Source organism: Podarcis liolepis (genome assembly GCF_965112155.1).
Source record: "Podarcis liolepis genome assembly, chromosome: 1".
In the NCBI taxonomy this organism is placed as follows: Eukaryota; Metazoa; Chordata; class Lepidosauria; order Squamata; family Lacertidae; genus Podarcis; species Podarcis liolepis.
Genome location: NC_139554.1, coordinates 62,654,482 through 62,672,640, shown reverse-complemented (window position 1 = coordinate 62,672,640; position 18,159 = coordinate 62,654,482). Strand labels below are relative to the sequence as shown.

The 18,159-nt window shown below is 42.3% G+C and overlaps 1 long non-coding RNA gene across 1 annotated transcript in view; it reads left to right on the top strand.

Moving 5' to 3' along the window:
- Window positions 1-11,377, top strand: part of LOC310696740 — a 44,914-nt gene extending 33,537 nt beyond the window's left edge. Inside the window, exon 3 of the long non-coding RNA XR_014520705.1 lies at window positions 11,309-11,377. This is a non-coding gene — a long non-coding RNA (uncharacterized lncRNA). The remainder of the gene's footprint in view (window positions 1-11,308) is intronic.
- Window positions 11,378-18,159: the final 6,782 nt, after the last annotated feature.

Sequence of the window (18,159 nt, the reverse complement as noted above, 5' to 3'; positions counted from 1 at the left end):
GGTATGACTCCTCCTCACAGGTGTTATGCTTTAAAAGAACCACACACAGTGACATTGCTCATACTAGGTGGAGAATTATGGTGATGTCGTGGTGAGAAGTTCTCTTCAAAAGGTCTTTGCTACTGAGCTTCCACAAGGCCACATCCCCAAACAGGTTACTTTCCAGCCAATGGCTTACTGGTGAATGTGCTTACAAAGAGTTAAAAGTGAGTAGCCCTTTTCCCCTTAAGGAAAGGGTCTGTGGTACCTGATTAGTTTATTTTTCCTGTTGAGTTTTCCCCTCTCCTATGACGCCAACTTGGCGGGGCAGGGCTCCATTGGCAGAAGGTTCTTTTACAGTGGCATGCTAGCAGCTGCGCTCTGAGCTCTATTTTGGTTATGTTGTGATTGATGACTTGAATGAGAGATGTGAGGAGTGAATTAACAGCTTTAGTAAAAACACATGGGATTGTCCCTCAGTTTGCTTTTCTAGCAGAGAGCCCCGTCATGCTGTGGTGCCTATTTTGGGATCATTTTTGGTCTACTCTACCTGGGCTAGGCTCACTTTTTTCTTTTGCCTTTCTTGTTCAAGGAGCTGTCTTGGAAATGATGTGCTTGTTCCATTTTAAAAGAAAGTGGCGGGAGGATAATAAGAGGAAAATGGTCTTTTTTAAAAACCTACCTTGCAGGGAATGACTAAATACAAGGCAATTTATCAACCATGCTGGACCACAGGAAGCAGTTAGAGAGAGAAGCTGCAAGGAGGAAGCTTCTTGTCAAGACACAGTAGCCCCAAATAGCCTCATTTGTGCTTTGCCAGTCCACACCAGTATGGTGTAGTGGTTAAGAGTATGGTGTAGTGGTTAAGAACGGTAGTCTCGTTATCTGGGGAACCGGGTTCGCGTCTCCGCTCCTCCACATGCAGCTGCTGGGTGACCTTGGGCCAGTCACACTTCTCTGAAGTCTCTCAGCCCCACTCACCTCACAGAGTGTTTGTTGTGGGGGAGGAAGGGAAAGGAGAATGTTAGCCGCTTTGAGACTCCTTAAAGGGAGTGAAAGGCGGGATATCAAATCCAAACTCTTCTTCTTCTTCTTCACAGTGGACATAACGGTGCTGCAATTGCATTTTAAGAAAAGGTGTGTGCATGTGCAATACAAATCAGGTTCAGGGGAAAAGATCCCAATAGAAAACCCTGGAATGCAATGGGTTGGCAACTTTGTTGTTGTTGTTGCTTAGTCATTTAGTCGTGTCCGACTCTTCGTGACTCCATGGACCAGAGCACGCCAGGCACTTCTGTCTTCCACTGCCTCCCACAGTTTGGTCAGACTCATGTTTGTAGCTTCGAAGACACTATCCAACCAGGGTTGGCAACAGTATCATCCAAATTCTCTATGGGAAAACAGAGAGTGGGCAATCTCAGACAAAACACCTGGTGTGGAGCCAATCTCTGAATGAGAGAGACTTCTCTCGAAGCAGGTAGAGTTTTCTCCTGTTTTCTTTCTGTTTGTCTGAGGGACAAACAAGACCCACATTCAAATTCTCCCTCAGCCACAATTAGTGTGCAAGACAGGATAGCTATGGGGAGACAATGTGAAGGAAAGAATCTCTACTGCCTTGAGCTCTGCAGAGGAAAGCAAGGATATAAATGCAATAAATAAATCTGATCTAATCTTCTGATGCCAAAGCAGATCTGGATTTGGGGCTGAGGGAGCGGGGCTGGAGTCACATCATCTTGTAGGTAGGAGAATAATAGCAGAGTTAGCCGGAGTCTGTGTGTAAGTTTGGCTGGGCTGGAAGCTAGGGAGAAAGAGACTTGTTTTTCTCTGTGGGTTGAATTCAAAGCTATGGCCTCTGGGAACCTCCCTGGAAAATAATGGGGATGCAAGATCTGTTGGGAGTGTTAATGCTGTGAGCTGTTCAATCCAGTGCTCGGGCTGTATATATGTGTAAATAAAACCATGTGTTCTAAAGACACCACAGTCTCCATTGACCTTCATTGCAAAGAAATGGAACCCTGGATAAGTGCTGGGACCCCTGTAGTCTCTCACTGCCCAGGTATTAGGGTGAACACAACAGTGTTAATAGTTTGTCTCCTAGTTCAAGAAGTTTAATCCATTGTTTTCTACATAGTGCCCTGGCGGATGGGTGGTGGTAAAACTGAGACAGAGTAGCTTACAATCCGTGAAGAGAAATGCCCTCTGGGACAAACATCTTGGGGGACTGGTGGTTTTAATCTGGAAAATAGCACTGTGGGAAAAAGTAAAATGAAACAAAGCAAATTGCTTTCTCCACCCATAGCTGCATTTCATTTAAAGAGAAAAAAATTGGGCAGTCCAGTCATGGATCTCTCTCGTAATGTGTAGCTTGGCCCTATGTCTAAAGAAATCCTTTCATTGTTTACTTTTTTGTTTTTTCTTGTTCTTGTAAGTTTTATCTTGAAGAAAAACTCCAACCTTTGAAATGTAAAAACCTACCTACGAGCTGTATCTGCTGATTATTAATAGTGTCCTCATTTGCCTTTTGGATTCAGGGAAATCCACAAGGTGAGACCACACTGTCTATCCAAGGCTAAACCAACTTTTCCAACTTTGGGTTATAGGGCTGAATTCTTCTGAGACTCCATTTTAAAGCAGGGGATCACAGAGTACTATCATACTGAACACATGAAAAAGTAAGATGGTTCACTCTATTATTTGATGACTCCAGTATCAAGTGGTAACTTCGCTCATCTGAAAGATGTGCCATGTATGAGGAGTTCTCAAACTTTCTGTTCTCAGGGCTCATTTGAGACGGTAGGAAATTATAGAGTCATATCATTTAAAAGAGTGGCTCAGTGCAGAGCCAGTCACACAATGACAGCTGGTGGCAAAGCCAATCACAAAATGGCTTTGCAAGTGCAGATCCCAGCATGGGAAACATGGGGCAGAGCCAGTGATAAAAAGATTACATAGGGTGGAGTCAGTGATAAACGAGCAGCTGGGGCAGTCATAAAAATAGGGTGCATAGGATGGAGCCAGTCATAGAATGGTGGTGCGGCAGAACTTCAACATCAGTTCAGACATAGTGCTTTTTCCCTGGAGCCAATTCACGCACTCAGCTTCAAGCCACCCAGTTTACAGTTATGTAATCAAGTAGTGCAAATCAAGTAATGGATATCATATGTGACCCAGAGTAAAACCACATGCAAGGTTGGGATTTAGAACCAAGGTATAACAACAACAACAACAGATGATGATGATAATGATTATCTATATTCCCCCAGCCACTCTGGATGGCTTCCAACAAATTAAAACAGGTCAAAGAGATGTCCAAACCTATGTCACATTCATGCCATACATCTGATGGTGTTTCCTGCTTGGCAGGGGGTTGGACTCGATGGCCCTTGTGGTCTCTTCCAACTCTATGATTCTATGATTCTATGATTTAAAGCACTATGATACCTCTTTAAACAGCCATGGCCTCCTCCCACAGAATTATGGACACTGTACTTTTTAAAAAATGCTGAGAATTGTTAGGAAACCCTTCCCCCCCCCCAAAGGTACAGTTCCCAGAGTGTTTTGATAATCTCTCTTCAGAAGGCATTACAGAAACTGTGGCTCTGTGGGGGGAATAGGGGTCTCCCGACAACTCTCAGCACACTTAAACTATAGCTCCCATATTTCTTTGGGGTAAGCCATGACTGTATGATAGTACATTACATGTATAGTGTGAATGTGTCCCTCCTCTAAAAAGAACTCTGTTAGATTATCACTCTAAAGCAGGAGTGGCCTTCCAGATACTCTTTGTCTACAGCTTTCATCACAGCTGACCATGGGTCACACACTCGGGGGACCGAATGGATTTGAAGTCTGACAACATGTAGAGACAGCCACAGGTTAGGCACTCCTGGTCCACAGCTTTGAGAACCTTTGCTACAGAATATGGCAGTGTCCCTCTGGCTCCATATTTTAAAATTAAATATTGATCTGGCAACTCTGATCAGACCTTGCATGCCAGGCAAATGGTTCACCAGGGAGAGCTGGTAAAGAATGCCTTGAACACTTCCCACAGCCATTCCTGGAATGGATAGGGAGATGCGTAGCAATTAAAGGAATAAGAAGCCTGTTCCTGGAAGAAAACATGTTTCAAATCAAGGTTCTGTTCTCTGGTTACTATTTGTATGTTGGCAATTTCAAGTTCCAAATTTGTGCTTAACTGATATTTCCTCCCCTCAGTGCTCCTTGGCACTGTTTGAGGCACACAGAGACTTGTCCCAGAGAATGACTTAGTACTCCTTGTAAACTACCTGATGGAGAAAGAATTTTCTCATACAATGAGGAGCCAAACAGTCTGGGGAGGGTGTGTGTGTGTGTGTGTGTGTGTGTGTGTGTGTGTGAAGAAAGCATAGTAGGCCTTGATGTTCACTAAACACCACAAAGTGGAAAGAGGAATGTGAGGTTATCGGCGAAGGAGAAGATATACATGGTTCCAGTGTGACCTCGGCAAATGCTGAAGCACAACAGCACACAACCTTTGTGCCTGTGGTGAGTTTGTGTGGAGACCGCTTGTTTTCCATCTGGCCTTGAAAGGAACTTGTACTAAGCAGGGTTTGTGTGCAGTTCATCACAGATGTTAGCAGTCAGATCCAGCAATCTGTGTGCAGAAGCAGGCTTCCATGCACGAATACCTTTCCAGTTGTGTCCAACATATGCAAGAGAATCTGAATAAACCCCCACACCCGTATGTATGCTGCCAAAGAGATGATTAATTTTTACAGCACTAGCTATTCATAATAATAATAATAATAATAATAATAATAATAATAATAATAATAATTTATTTTTTATACCCTGCCCATCTGGAAGCTTCCAACAGAATATTAAAAACACGATCAAACATCAAACATTAAAAACCTCCATATACAGGGTTGCATTCAGATGTCTTCTAAAGGTCAGGTAGTTGTTTATTTCCTTGACATCTGATGGGAGGGCGTTCCACAGGGCAGGCGCCACTATCGAGAAGGCCCTCTGCCTGGTTCCCTGTAACCTTACATCTCACAGTGAGGTAACTGCCAGAAGGCCATCAGAGCTGAACCTCAGTGTCTGGACAGAATGATGGGGGTGGAGATGCTCCTTCAAGTATACTGGGCTGAGGCCATTTAGGGCTTTAAAGGTCAGCACCAACACTTTGAATTGTGCTTGGAAACATACTGGGAGCCAATTGAGGTCTTTCAGGACCGGTGTTATGTGGTCTTGGTGGCTGCTCCCAGTCATCAGTCTAGCTGCCACATTCTGGATTAGTTGTAGTTTCCAGGTCACCTTCAAAGGTAGCCCCACGTAGAGCGCATCACAGTAGTCCAAGCGGGAACATAAGAATATCCCTGCTGGATGAAGCCAGTGGCCCATCTAGTCACAGTGGCCAACCAGATGCCTATGGGAATCTTGCAAGCAGGAACTGAGTGCAGTTAAAACAAAAACAGATTATTAGGGAAGTGAATTTGGTGCTCATCACATTCTGTACTTGTGTGGAATTCCATAATCCAAATAAAGCTAATCATAGGAGGCATAAAAACGGTGGTCCAAAAGACATGATGAATCACTTTTATGTTAGTGGTTAGTTCACCAAGTGCACATTTTACATCTCTAGTCTGAAAAAGAGTTCCTCTCAGCCAGGTTTTTTTGTGGACACAAGTAGCATAGGATTTGGGCAGGTTTCCTGCTGCCAATCAAATCGGTACCACTGCTAGGAGGGAGTGGCCAGCTCCCTTGCTCTGCTGGAATTCCCACCCAGTCATTTGGTCAGCTGGGCTGCCTGCTCAGTTGGATCCTGGTCTTCCCTCACCCTGTTGTGCATGCATGCAGGCGGGTGGTGGCAGCAGCAGCAGCTGGGGGAACATGGGAAGACCCATCTGGGCTGCTTGCTTGCTCACTCTGCCAGTCAGCTTACTCGCACCACCAGTCTTCCTGTTTCACTCACCTTGCTGTTGTCACACTGAAGTTTGTGAGGCTGTAGCATAACTTTTTTCCTACAAAAATAATATATAGTAAGACAATGCACCTAAAATACTGCTTGTACAGAAATTTTAAAAAACAACCCAATCTCTCAATCTAAAAGGCATGATACGAAAGGAAAAAGCAATGGTGTGGGAAGAGGAAAACAAATTCATAAAACTCAAATTGGGGTTGGCATAGCCAATTTCATTTTTTTTAAAAAAAGAAGTTAATTTTTTTACCATATATATCTGAGGGTACATCCTGAATTAATGTTATGCCTCATGGGAACGATCCTGGAAATGTTTGTGGATTTCTGATGTGAATTTCTGCTTACGCCTCCATTCTTGCTTTTTAACCTTTTGCCTCTTGTGTGATTAATTGTTGACAGTCTACATAAAATATACATTAATCTACTTAGGTGACGTAGGCAAAGTTTACAAGGCAGATGAGATGACAGAATTTGGAGGACTTGCCCTGACCTTATATTCTTTTTTGTTTGGCAATCATTGAGATCAGTTCTTTCATGAAAGGAGCACTAATAAATCTTAGGCCACAATGCCATAAAGAGTTTATCTAACAAATATAATCAGAGCTATATGACAATGTTCCATCTTGCTCTCATCATAGGCTTAGCACACAGTGCATCCTCCTACCAATTCAAAGTCTGAAATACTCTGTTCCAAGAGATTTCTCCTTAACCTTTCAAATAAAATGATGCCTCCTTTCTCGAGTTGTATACAACATTAAATCACCTGTGAAGACTGAGCAATAAAGATGCTGGAGAGATTAGGGTGACTGAGGTTGGGCAGAGACCTTATGTGCCCAAAACATGCACTGTTTGGATCCTCACTGCTGAAATACCCTCTAGCTATGCCACTAGCTCACATGACATGAGAAGGGGCCCTAACATGCATGATAACATATGATATGACCATGAAGCTCTTTCATAGTACAGATACAGATTGGCCCAGAATCCCCCCTTGCACGAATAAGCTCTACGCACATATGTCAGTATGCCTGCGGCATCCCTTTGAGTGTGGGGGCAGAGGGCCGTGGCCAGGGGTATGGTGGCAGGGGATGCGGCTAACCTACATGACCCAGTGAGTATCAGGGGAAATTGCTAATATCAGGCAAACCTATGTACAAAAATGTATATCGTTTAATAAATTTGCATTGAATTTTTGCAAAGATTTAAAAATAGATATACAGTGGTACCTCAGGCACAGTGCCACTCCCTTTGTCCCAGCTACTTCCGGAAGTCAGTTCTTAAACCGAGGCGTGTTTTCCCTAATGCGTTTGCTAACCGGAACACTACTTCCGGTTTTGCAGAGTTCATAAACCGAATAGTTCATAAACAGGGCTATTCTTAAACCGAGGTACCACTGTATTTGCAAACTGGTGTGGCAAATAAGGAGAAGAATGAAGTTGAGACTGGAAAAATGAGAAAGCAAGAGAAGCCAAAACTGACAGACTTGTCCACCGTTCCTTCAGACTGTGGGGCAAGGGGCTGGGGTGCCATCTGTATTCTGCATTTAAAGCAGGATGTGTCTGATTTTTTTTAAAAAAGAAGATAAATAAATTGGGGTTTTACCAAATTTGGGGTTTTGTTTTTACCAAAAGGGGTAGAGCTGCCACCACCCCAACCAAATTGAAGTGCTTACTATAATTAATTGATACGTTGTTTCACCTTTTATATGGTTTTTAATTGTTTTTACATGTTGTAAGGCACTATGAAAAATAGCATGCTTTCTTTATTTGTTTGGAAAGCTTTATTGAGACTTTCCTTAAACATTACAAAAAACAAACCAACCCCCACCTAACATAAAAATGAGAAGGAAAAAATGCAAAGTCCTCTCTCCTAGGTAAATCTTAACTCTTATCCCACACAGAGAGTGATGAACATACCCAGCTTTCACTTGGGAGCTTCCCTTTCTTCTTCCAGCTTCCTACCTTGGGAGATCTTAACTTCCTTGCCTCTCACACAGCACAGGGTTCTTTATTCTTTTAATGGCAGCATATACCTTCATAAAAGTAGCAGTAGTAGTACTGATAATTGGGGAAGAGGGAGTGAAGGACTCTACACCCAGGACCTTAGCATAGGGACTGGGGACCCTGTTTCATGCCAAGCGCCACAGTTCCTCATGGGAAACCTTCCAGGGGCTGCATAGCAGTAGTGGGTGTGGCCAGGCAAGCTACAGGTATTAGAACAGGTAAAATGGCTAATGGAGGGTGCAGGCCTGGGGTGTGTGGCCTGGGTGGAGTCTCTAGGGCTGGATAGAGAAACCTGCAGGGGCATATTCAGCCCTGCACCTGAGGCTCCCTACTCCTGTAGTAGCAGCTATGGTGATCCATAGTAAAAATAATGAGAAGTATGCAAATAGCAGTTGGATGTTTAGGGGAGCCCCATTCTGGAGCCATACAATGGGAATAGCAAAGGACTCAATCCTCTCCCCACCACTGTGGTCCAATCCTGTTTCACATTGGTGATAGTTGTGCATTGTATTGTTCTAGTTATATATTTGGGCTTTGTTTGTTTTGTTTATGCAATCAATGGAAAGTACACCGCAATGTTGTGCTGTCTGTTTCTGAAAATAAACAGCAATCATTAAAAAAGTAAATGACATAGATTTGCTTTGGAGTGATCCCGGGCTCCTAACATTTAGCCCAGACCCTCCTCTTAACAAAATACTGTACTCATTTTTAAATTAGTTTAGCTAATTTGCATCCTTCAATTTTAAAGTAAACACTGGAATGATAAAATTGGCTTCCCTCCCCTTAGTATTGTTCCATCTTTGCATTGTTCAGTTTTCATCCGAAAGATCTTCTCACCATGATTCAACAAGACACGTCTTCATCATCCAGGCATCTGAATTTATTGCACTCTTATTCAGTACTGCATATGGTACTGTTTATAATAACTGCATATTAGCACGGAGGGCTACACATTTCCCATCCCCGATTTAGAGGCTCAGATGTATTTTTCCACTGCTTCCCTTTTCCACTGGGTGAAGGGTGGGTGGAAGGGAGAGATGATTTGCTTGACCAAAAAAGAGGACAACTGCTGCAACCCACTGAAGGGGCTCACCTACAAAAGGAGGGGATCCACTGGATCCCACTCGTATTCTCCTGTAGACTAGTGCTTGCAGTCACCAGGGACACAGTTGGGGCAGAGTCCTGAGCCAAACTGCTGTTGTAGGAACTGGGGCAGCCGTACATGAACCACCCACAATAAGTTCACACAGTGTTTTTCTGTGACGTGAGTCTGATTGCAAACTCAGCCATGTTCCTATTGTGTATGCAAGGGTTCAAAGCAGCCATCAGTCCTGAGCTTCACACATACTCTTTTGTGAAAGGAGCTGCTCCATTCTCTTCACTAGTGGAAGTAGCTCTTCACATGCAGCCAGGGCCAACCCAATATATTTTCCTGCCTGAGGTAAGAATGAGATGGCATTTATTGTTGTAACCCAGCAGATGAATCCTTCTACAGTGCTGGCAACAGGATGGTGACCTCCAGCATGCCTGAGGGTAGCAGAGTAGCTTAGGGGGCTAGGTGAGAAAAGTAGGGATTTGCCACTGCCACCCCTCTTTCCAGTTTCCACCGTCTGAGGACCTATCCATGCCACAGCCCTAATTGACTTAGGCCCCAAACATGCCCTTTCTAGCATCAAGATCAGCAGAGAGGGCCCTCTTGGTAGTTCCACTGCCCTCAGAAGTGTTGGGGGTAGCATTCCAGGAGAGGGCATTCAGTGTGGCTGCCCCTAAGCTATGGAATTTCTGCCCCTCAGAGGTGAATTTGGCACATTCACCTGTCATATGCACCTCTTTGCCCTGGTTTTTGACACCTGAGATGTATTTTTAAGGACCTACCCTATTCTTCTGACTGTAATTTGTTTTAAGTGGTTTTGATATTGTCCCTGGGACCTCACAGTAGAGAGTGGGCAAGAAATCTAATAAAAACGTTGATTTGTGAACTCATGTGAGGAGAGGAGTTTTGTGGGCCTATTTTTTCTCACCTGCAAGGAATCACTGGGTCTGGTTGCATTTTGTGTTGTTATTTTTTAAGAAAACAGATACCCTCCAATTCCTAATATATAAAGTGGACTAAATGTTGGCTTGATATTATCAGCCCTGTAGCCTCCTGAGGAGGCTGGAGTTGATCTTCCTGCCTGCTTGCTTTGTGCTTTCCCAGTTTACATGCTGGGGAATAGCAACATCCTGCAACGAACATGTGCATCACATTTTCTTAATAATGAAAAAGCACTTTTAAGGCAGCTTAACATTGTGCTCTTCAGGTGTTGCTTCATGAAATCAGAGAACTGTGGTGACACATTTCCACCCCACCCTCTTCCTCACGCACTGACAAATAATTGAGCACTTCAGAATTCATCAGGCTAAAACTGTATCATTGTTTAAAGCTGTTCCATCAGTATCATAGTTCTACATTTGGAGCCAGACGGGGTTTTTTTTTTAACCCCCTAATGTGACTTTTAATGGAGACTAGAACTGTTTTTTGAACCCTGCCCAATTCCATTACGATACCATGTAGTCAGTATTCAGTTCAGGTAATCAGAACATAAGAAGATCCCTACTCAGCTCGTTGTGGAATTCCTCAACTGTGGAATTCCATCCCCACAGAGGTGTATCTGACATCTTGATTACACAGTTTCTATTGCATTCTGAAGACATATCTCTTTACTTTGAGACATGTCTTTGAGATATGTATTGTGGCTCGACACTCCAACCTCCAAGCAGTGTGAGATTCCAGAGGTTCCAGGCACTTACCGTATATACTCGAGTATAAGCTGACTTTTCAGCACATTTTTTTATGCTGAAAAAGCCCCCCTCGGCTTATACTCGAGTGAGGCGGGTGGCGGCAGAGGGACGAGCGGCCTGAAAGGAGCCCTTTCAGGCTGCTCCTTCCTCCGTCTTTGCCGCTGTCAGCGGTGGCGGAAGAGGAATGAGCAGCCTGAAAGCAGCCCTTTGGGGCTGCTTGTTCTTCCTCTGCCACTGCTGCCACCAGCAGGTTTGTGGTATGCTGAACCGGCTTATACTCAAGTCAATAAGTTTTCCCAGTTTTTTGTGCTAAAATTAGGTGCCTCGGCTTATATTCGGGTCGGCTTATACTCGAGTATATATGGTACCCAGGATTCGTGTTTCCTTTGGAAATGAGGCACAGCAGAGACTGTGGTGTCTTTATGATATATGGCTTATTTACACATACATACAACCTGAGCCTACGATAGAAGGGCTTCCAGCATTCCAGAAGATCATGATTCTTCCATGGCTGCTGCCTTTGGCTTGCTCTAACCCTGCTTTCTCCAGTTTTCTGCCGCTTTCAAACTAATTTTTCCTGCAGCTTACAGCATCCCAACTGCAATCCCGAAAACAACTGCCCTCCTTCCAACTCTGCCTCCAGCTCTACTTCTGAGTTGGGAGAGGGGCCCCTCCCATTTGCCCTCTGGCACAGTGCCACTCCCTTTGTCCCAGCTAATGACCCATCTTTAGCGGGCCATCGCCAGGCTGGCTCCTGGCTTGTATTTTTAACATGGAAACCTCAGCATCTGGCACCAAGGAATTAGAAGAGGAAGTCCAGGTACCCCAGGAACTTATAATGGTATTTTTAGAACCCGCCCTATTTTTGTGACTGTAATTTGTTTTAAACGGTTTTAAACATTGTATCTTATGTTGTTGTAATCTACCCTGGGACCTTGTGGTGAAAGGCAAGTAATAAATTGAAATAATAATAGTCCAGCATTCTATTCTCATAGCAGCCAATCTGATGCTTGTAGGAAGCAGAACTTGAGTGCAAAAGTCCTCTTTCCATTTGTGATTCAAAGGCATTCCATCTCCAACAGAACATAGCCTTATATTCCATTAATTACTCTAATATTATTTTTAAGTCCTCCAAGTGGGTGGCCATTTCTACCTCTCGTGGGAGCAAATGCCATAATTTAACGATGATGCTGATAGCTGCTCTAAAGATGGGCCTGGTGTGTCTAAACTCTTGACACCCAGGGGAACTTTCTGAATAGTGCCTACTTCTCTTCAATTATAAAATGCACCTCAGGCTTGAGTAGTAAATCCATTTGGGCATGAGAGAACAGGGTTCAGCTCCTAGCTCAGTCTGTCAACCAGTAACATTATGGCAGTGTAGTGCAGATAAGTGTATTTTATTTTTTTTGTTGAACAAAAGATTGTAGCACACCTTGCACATAAAACGTGATGTGGAAATGAGGAGCAATTATCATTTGCAATTAACTTTACCTTTATTACCTTAAAGGTAATAAAGGAGTGTCATCTTTTCAAAAGATCTCTGCTATAGATACCGGTAACTCATCAAACTTAAAGGAGTATTCTTTTTTTTTTTTTGAAAGACCAGAGAGAAATACATAAATATGTATTTTATGAAACATCAGAGTAATCCCACTTCATACAAATATTGCACAAAAGTGGCAAAAGCTATACACCCGCCTCCAATTATATGCAAAGGACATAAATCATCCAGAGAATTGCTGGTATGAAATGCTGTGGTGTATGTATTATGAAATTCTCTCCATATATAAATTCCATAGCTTCCTTTGTACTGATTATGAGAGAGAATCAAGGAATGATTTGTTATATGCATGTCTTTGCTACCACATTCGGCATGAGGAACACAAGGGAAGTCATTGGCAAGGTACATAGATGTTTCTGAATGCTAAGCAATATCAGCTGCATGTAAGCTCTCACTGATTCTCTGTTTACCCACTGAGAGATGAATACTAGAGGTTGGTAATCAGGTTAATAGTGAATTGTTAACAACAGCTTCTCAGTGCTGATTTAATTTGCTCAGGAACACCTGTAATTCCTGAAATCTGAGCATCTCTTCACCAAAAATGGCCTCTGGATTTCACTGCTCAGTTTGTGACGTGAGCCTGTTTGTTAACTACTGTATTTATCATGCTTATACTTGCACTACTGAAGAAGGCCCGGACATAGCACTCATACTGGAAAATGGAGAATCAGAACTGACCTGAGGTAAGATTTCTTGTTTTTTGTGGAAATAGTACAAAGGCTGTTAATTGCCCAGTGCTGTGCAAGAAGACCTTGGGGAGCAATACTACTCTTGTGCCCATTCTGTGGTTAGCGCCAACCTATTGTTCTGTAATGGTTTCTTAGGGATGCACACTGTTGAATAATATAAAAACTTACTGTGGTTTCTTAATTTGGCTAAGCTAAAGTAGGTAGAAGTCAAGCTAAAGTTCCTCATAATTACCTCATAAAATTCATGCCTTCTTGCATGGTGTCTTTGAGTTTTGGGAATCAGCCAACGATTGTTATTAAGATTATATATTTATATATATCTTGCCTTTTTCCTTGATAGGGACTCAAGGCAGCTAAAAAAAATAGGAAAAAAGCAATAATTTAAAAAGTAAACATTAATAGAATACACAGAGTAAAAACAGCATGGCACCAGCCCTTTCATTAAAAGCAGTCAGTTTCCCAGAGTCAGTTGGAATAAGAAAGTCTTTATCTGGCACCAGAAAGACAACAAGGAGGGTGCCAGTCTAACTTCTCTAGGGAGGGAATTCAAAAATCTGGGAGCAGCCACTGAATTCTGGTGACTTACACAGACACACCAAAGTTGAGCTGTTGTCTTACCTTAATTTAGCCTTGCTTTTTTAACTACTTAATAATCTTTGATGGATTAGATCAAGGGCTTGTTCAGCATGCTATTCTCACAGTGGCCAATCACATGCCTATGGGAATCTCACAGAGGAAGGCATGCATCATCTCCTCCACCCCCAATTTTTAAGACTCTCTATTTTATCTAGGATTTACTACTAGTTCATTATCTCCCCGTCTCACTGAATCTATTGGAATTTATTACATTGTTTTCCCTTTGCTTTGCCTCACAGACCTTAAAAGATAAGGTGGTTCATTTTCTTAAGGCAGGAAGTGTGTCTTACAATGCACTCTTATTAAAGTCTACTCAGAAGTAAGTCTCGGTTCTCATTGATATATCTCCATGCAATTACATCTCCGAATATAGTTAGGAGCAATTGTGTCAAAATAAAAAGCAGCTGTTCACTTTTGGTTGTGATAAAAGATTTTGAAATTAACTTTCCTGCATATTTTAATTAGGAGAATAATTTAATTCCCCCCCCCCCAGATCAGAACATCCATTACTATTCAATAATATTCTTAGTCCTGAAGAAAAATTGCATTTTTGCATTATCTTGAGTATTCCACACTTGTTAGCACATGTACTTTAAAAAAAAAAAAGGAGCCATTTCCCATGTGAAGAAATTTACCTGGTTTGGTTGCATTCCTTTGGTACAGTTCCATGCACAAATTTGGTGTATGTGTGGAGGAGGGGATACATTCTTAAAGGAACTTTAATCATCAAAGAAGACATCAATTTTGTTTCATCTAGGCATGTTCTAGCACAAGCAATTATAAGAGCTTGCATTCAGGTGAAGTTTGATCTGTTCACAAAAGTTGAAAGGAGATGGTGAAATTCAAGTGCTAAACTTTGCTGTTGGTTCATCGGTGTTTGTGTGTGACTCTGGTATTAGGTAAACAGCTGAGACATCCTTGGAAAGGTGATACATTTCAGTGTTTTTTATTGCTAGATGAGATGTCTTACCTTTGCGGAGGATTATATAAGTACGGTTACAAATTGCGATGGAGAATTTAAAGGTGTGGGCAACTTCCACAGATGCCTTGTCTGGAGATGTTTGGCACCAAGGTCTCTGATTCCTTCGTTTGCTTCCATTCAGATCAATTGTACTTAAGGAGTTTTATGTGTCATTCACAACCACTTCAGCCACTGTATGTGCTTTTAAACCAGCTCAAATGCCAATGGAACACCCCAGAGATGTACCGTATTTTTCGCTCCATAAGACGCACCAGACCACAAGACACACCTAGTTTTTGGAGGAAGAAAACAAGAAAAAAAAAATACTCTGAATCTCAGAAGCCAGAACAGCTGCCCAGTGAAAGCAGCAGTCCCTCTTGCTATTCTGGCTTCTGTGATAGCTGCGCAGCCTGCATTCGCTCCATAAGACGCACACTCATTTCCCCTTACTTTTTAGGAGGCAAAAAGTGAGCCTTATAGAGCAAAAAATATGGTAGTTCAAAGCTAGAATACACTTTGCAGTTGTCATGGAGATACCATCAAACATGGTTTCCCTGTGGTGAATCATCCTTGTCCTAGTTGTGACATACAGTGGTGAGTATTATCTGGGTCAGGCCATCTTGGCACCTTTATTTATTACATTCATATGTCACCTTTCCTCTAAGGAGCGCAAAGTGTCATACATGGCTCTCCCTCTCCCCATTTTAGACTCACAGCAATTCTTTAAGCCCAGCAGTCACTGGGAACACAGAACAGAGATATTATTTGAAAATGAAAATGCTAAAGCTGACAAATGTGTATTTACTGACCCTCCTGATGTTTTCACCACTTGGAGACAAGATCTAGGGTGCAGCCCACTGAAAACATGTCCTGCAAAAGATTTATTGAAATGAATGGAAAATATGTAGCTGAATATGCATGTTTACCCATGCAATGGCCTAACAGCTATAGCTAATTTCAGAATTCTCTAGGTGCTGCAAAGGGAACACAGAAATCTTGTGCATGTGGACTTTCCTCATTCTTCCAGATGGAAGTAGCTGCTGGATGCATACATCCTTGAGTGTGTTTAGTATGATCAAGTCCAGTGAAGTAAAATCCATTTTGCATGTGCCCACATTTGCATGAAGCCAACAACACACAAGAAGGAAAGAATCAGGGTTCATTTCTGGATACCTCACCCATGCATCATACCTAATTATTTTTGCCCCAAACGGCAACCTATTTTTTAATTCCTTTGTCTTTTCATTTGCGTTATCAGTTCCAGACCTCGCAGCTACCATGGAATGTAACAATGAAACTACACATGCCTCATTTAGAGATGGCGCTTTAAGATATGTGTAGTTTCCCCCCCTCCTTTGTTAAAGTAACTTGAGTGCAGATACCACACCATCCCGGAGCCCTGCAGCCAAATGTTAACTTTTATTAACTTTTATTATCTTCCTTGAGTCCCTCTTTCCCCCACCACAAATGCTTTTAGGATGAGCACATGCTAACCTTATCATGTGGTTGTACTTGGAAGGCTTAACAGGAGTATCAATCTCAGTGTCCCTAGACTGCTTGTCTTGTGTGAAGTTCTGTGCAGCATTTTCCTGTCTTATTCAAACATGAAAGATGCACTGAGCAATCACTTTTCTAACCACAAGCGGAGGTGTGTTTACATTTAAAAGTGTGCTGCATTTATTCATTCTTCAGCTGGGTGAACTTTACTGTCTTACTCATCAAAAAATGGTTCTTCTTGAAGGCACAGGGAGGGAGGAAAGTAAAGGCTAAGAGTGGTTGTTGCTTCTGCTTTTCATGTATGCAGCCCTAAATTCCACAAATTGCTTTTCATGTATCCAGCTTTAAATTGGGGGCATGTGGAATTTAGCACTGTACATGGGATGTTCTGACACTTGGGTGGTCTGCAGGTGCTCCTTGAGAGGGCATACGTTTGGGTGCTGAGCCTATTTGGCCTTATAAGGGGATGCCTTGCACCAATGAGTTTTCATACTTTCAACCTTCTGTTAGCCCTTTCCTTGCCTGTTAATGGAGCCTTGACTTCTGCCATGGAACCCTTATATGTTAAAGAGGACATCATCTGGGATGCAAACTTAGTTCACAAGGGATGCTGTGCTAAGCTTATTTGGCATTTCCTTTCCTTAAGGTGAACTGAGGGTGTACGTTAGGATACATACAAGTGGGATTAGCGGCAAAATATTGCAGTGCAGAGTTTTCCTGGTCAAGATTTCAGCCAGCCAGCAACACCTTTCCCCAAGGATACACCATTCCACCTCTTCCTGGTTTCCCCCACAAAGGTTTGTCAACATTCTATGCTCAATGAGCATGCTCAGTCCTGTTTGAGCTGTTTTGGGGTTCCCTCCTGCCAATTATTTTGTATTTTTAAGGAGGTTTTTTTTTTTTTTTTAGATTTTCAAGTAATTACTGACAAAAATGATAATGGAAGAAAACAATGACATAAGCACGAGCATAAACTGAACGATGAATTAATGAAACATTTCTTTTGCAAATGGCATCATGAATGAAAACAAAAATGGATGTTGTTGGAAAGAAGTATGTGAGAAAAAATAGGCAAATTCCATGTGAAACTGAAACACTGCATGAAGATTTTGCTAGCTAGGAAACAAAAATTTGCACCAGATTTTAGAGTGTCTGGTTATCTTCTTCCTTGAGGATTTGATGAGACTGAGGATTTGTGATGATACTCCTCCTATGTGATTTGAACCCACACCTCCTCCTTTGTAAGTGCTTGGGGCACAATACTTGGAGACTACACTTATCTGATTCCTGTTTAAAACCATTAACTCCCTGACTTTTTAAGGCCTTGGTTTCAGTCTGTGAGTCATACTTGTGCTGTTGATAACAAAAGAAGGTGTGAGGAAAGCTAACACCATAACCTGGGCTTGTCATCACTTCATTTGCCTCAGGTGTGTTTTGAAGAGTGTGGATCAGGTGTTGACAAGAAAGGCCATCGGGAATCTCCCAAGGAAAACTTGATTGCTGAGTAACCTAAAGCAAAGCAAATCTTCTGCGATGAAGGATTTTAAAATAACTGATGGGATAATTTAAAGCTACTTTGGTGTGCTCTGTAAGTTGCTATCAGTTCAGGATGTAATAATCTTGTTTTGGACACAGAGGTGAAGTAAAAAAGCCATTCCATTGAGTGGAGAACTGTAGTCTACATTTCACCTTCAACACTACAGAGAACGTGTAACTATAAAATAACTTTAAAAGCCTTTACTGAAGCCTCCTTACTGAGTAACCTCCTCTGCCACATGACTAACTAGCAATGTAAAATGGAATATCTGGTCTCTCTATGAGCAAGGCCTTTAGTAATATGGCACTAACCCTGTGAAATGCTCTCCCATTAAATATTACAGCTTCACTGTTACCCTTCTGGTGCTTACTAAAACCTTCCCCTTCCAACAAGCCTTTTAAGTAGTCTGCATCTTTGTATTAGAATTGCTTTTCAATGATTTAATTATTTTATTGTGTGTGTATTTGTTTCCCTGGCCTGCTTTGGGAGGAAGGCTGGAGGAGGAGGAGGATTTTGAGGCATTTTGATATGTTGAGGGGTCAGTTTCCGTAGT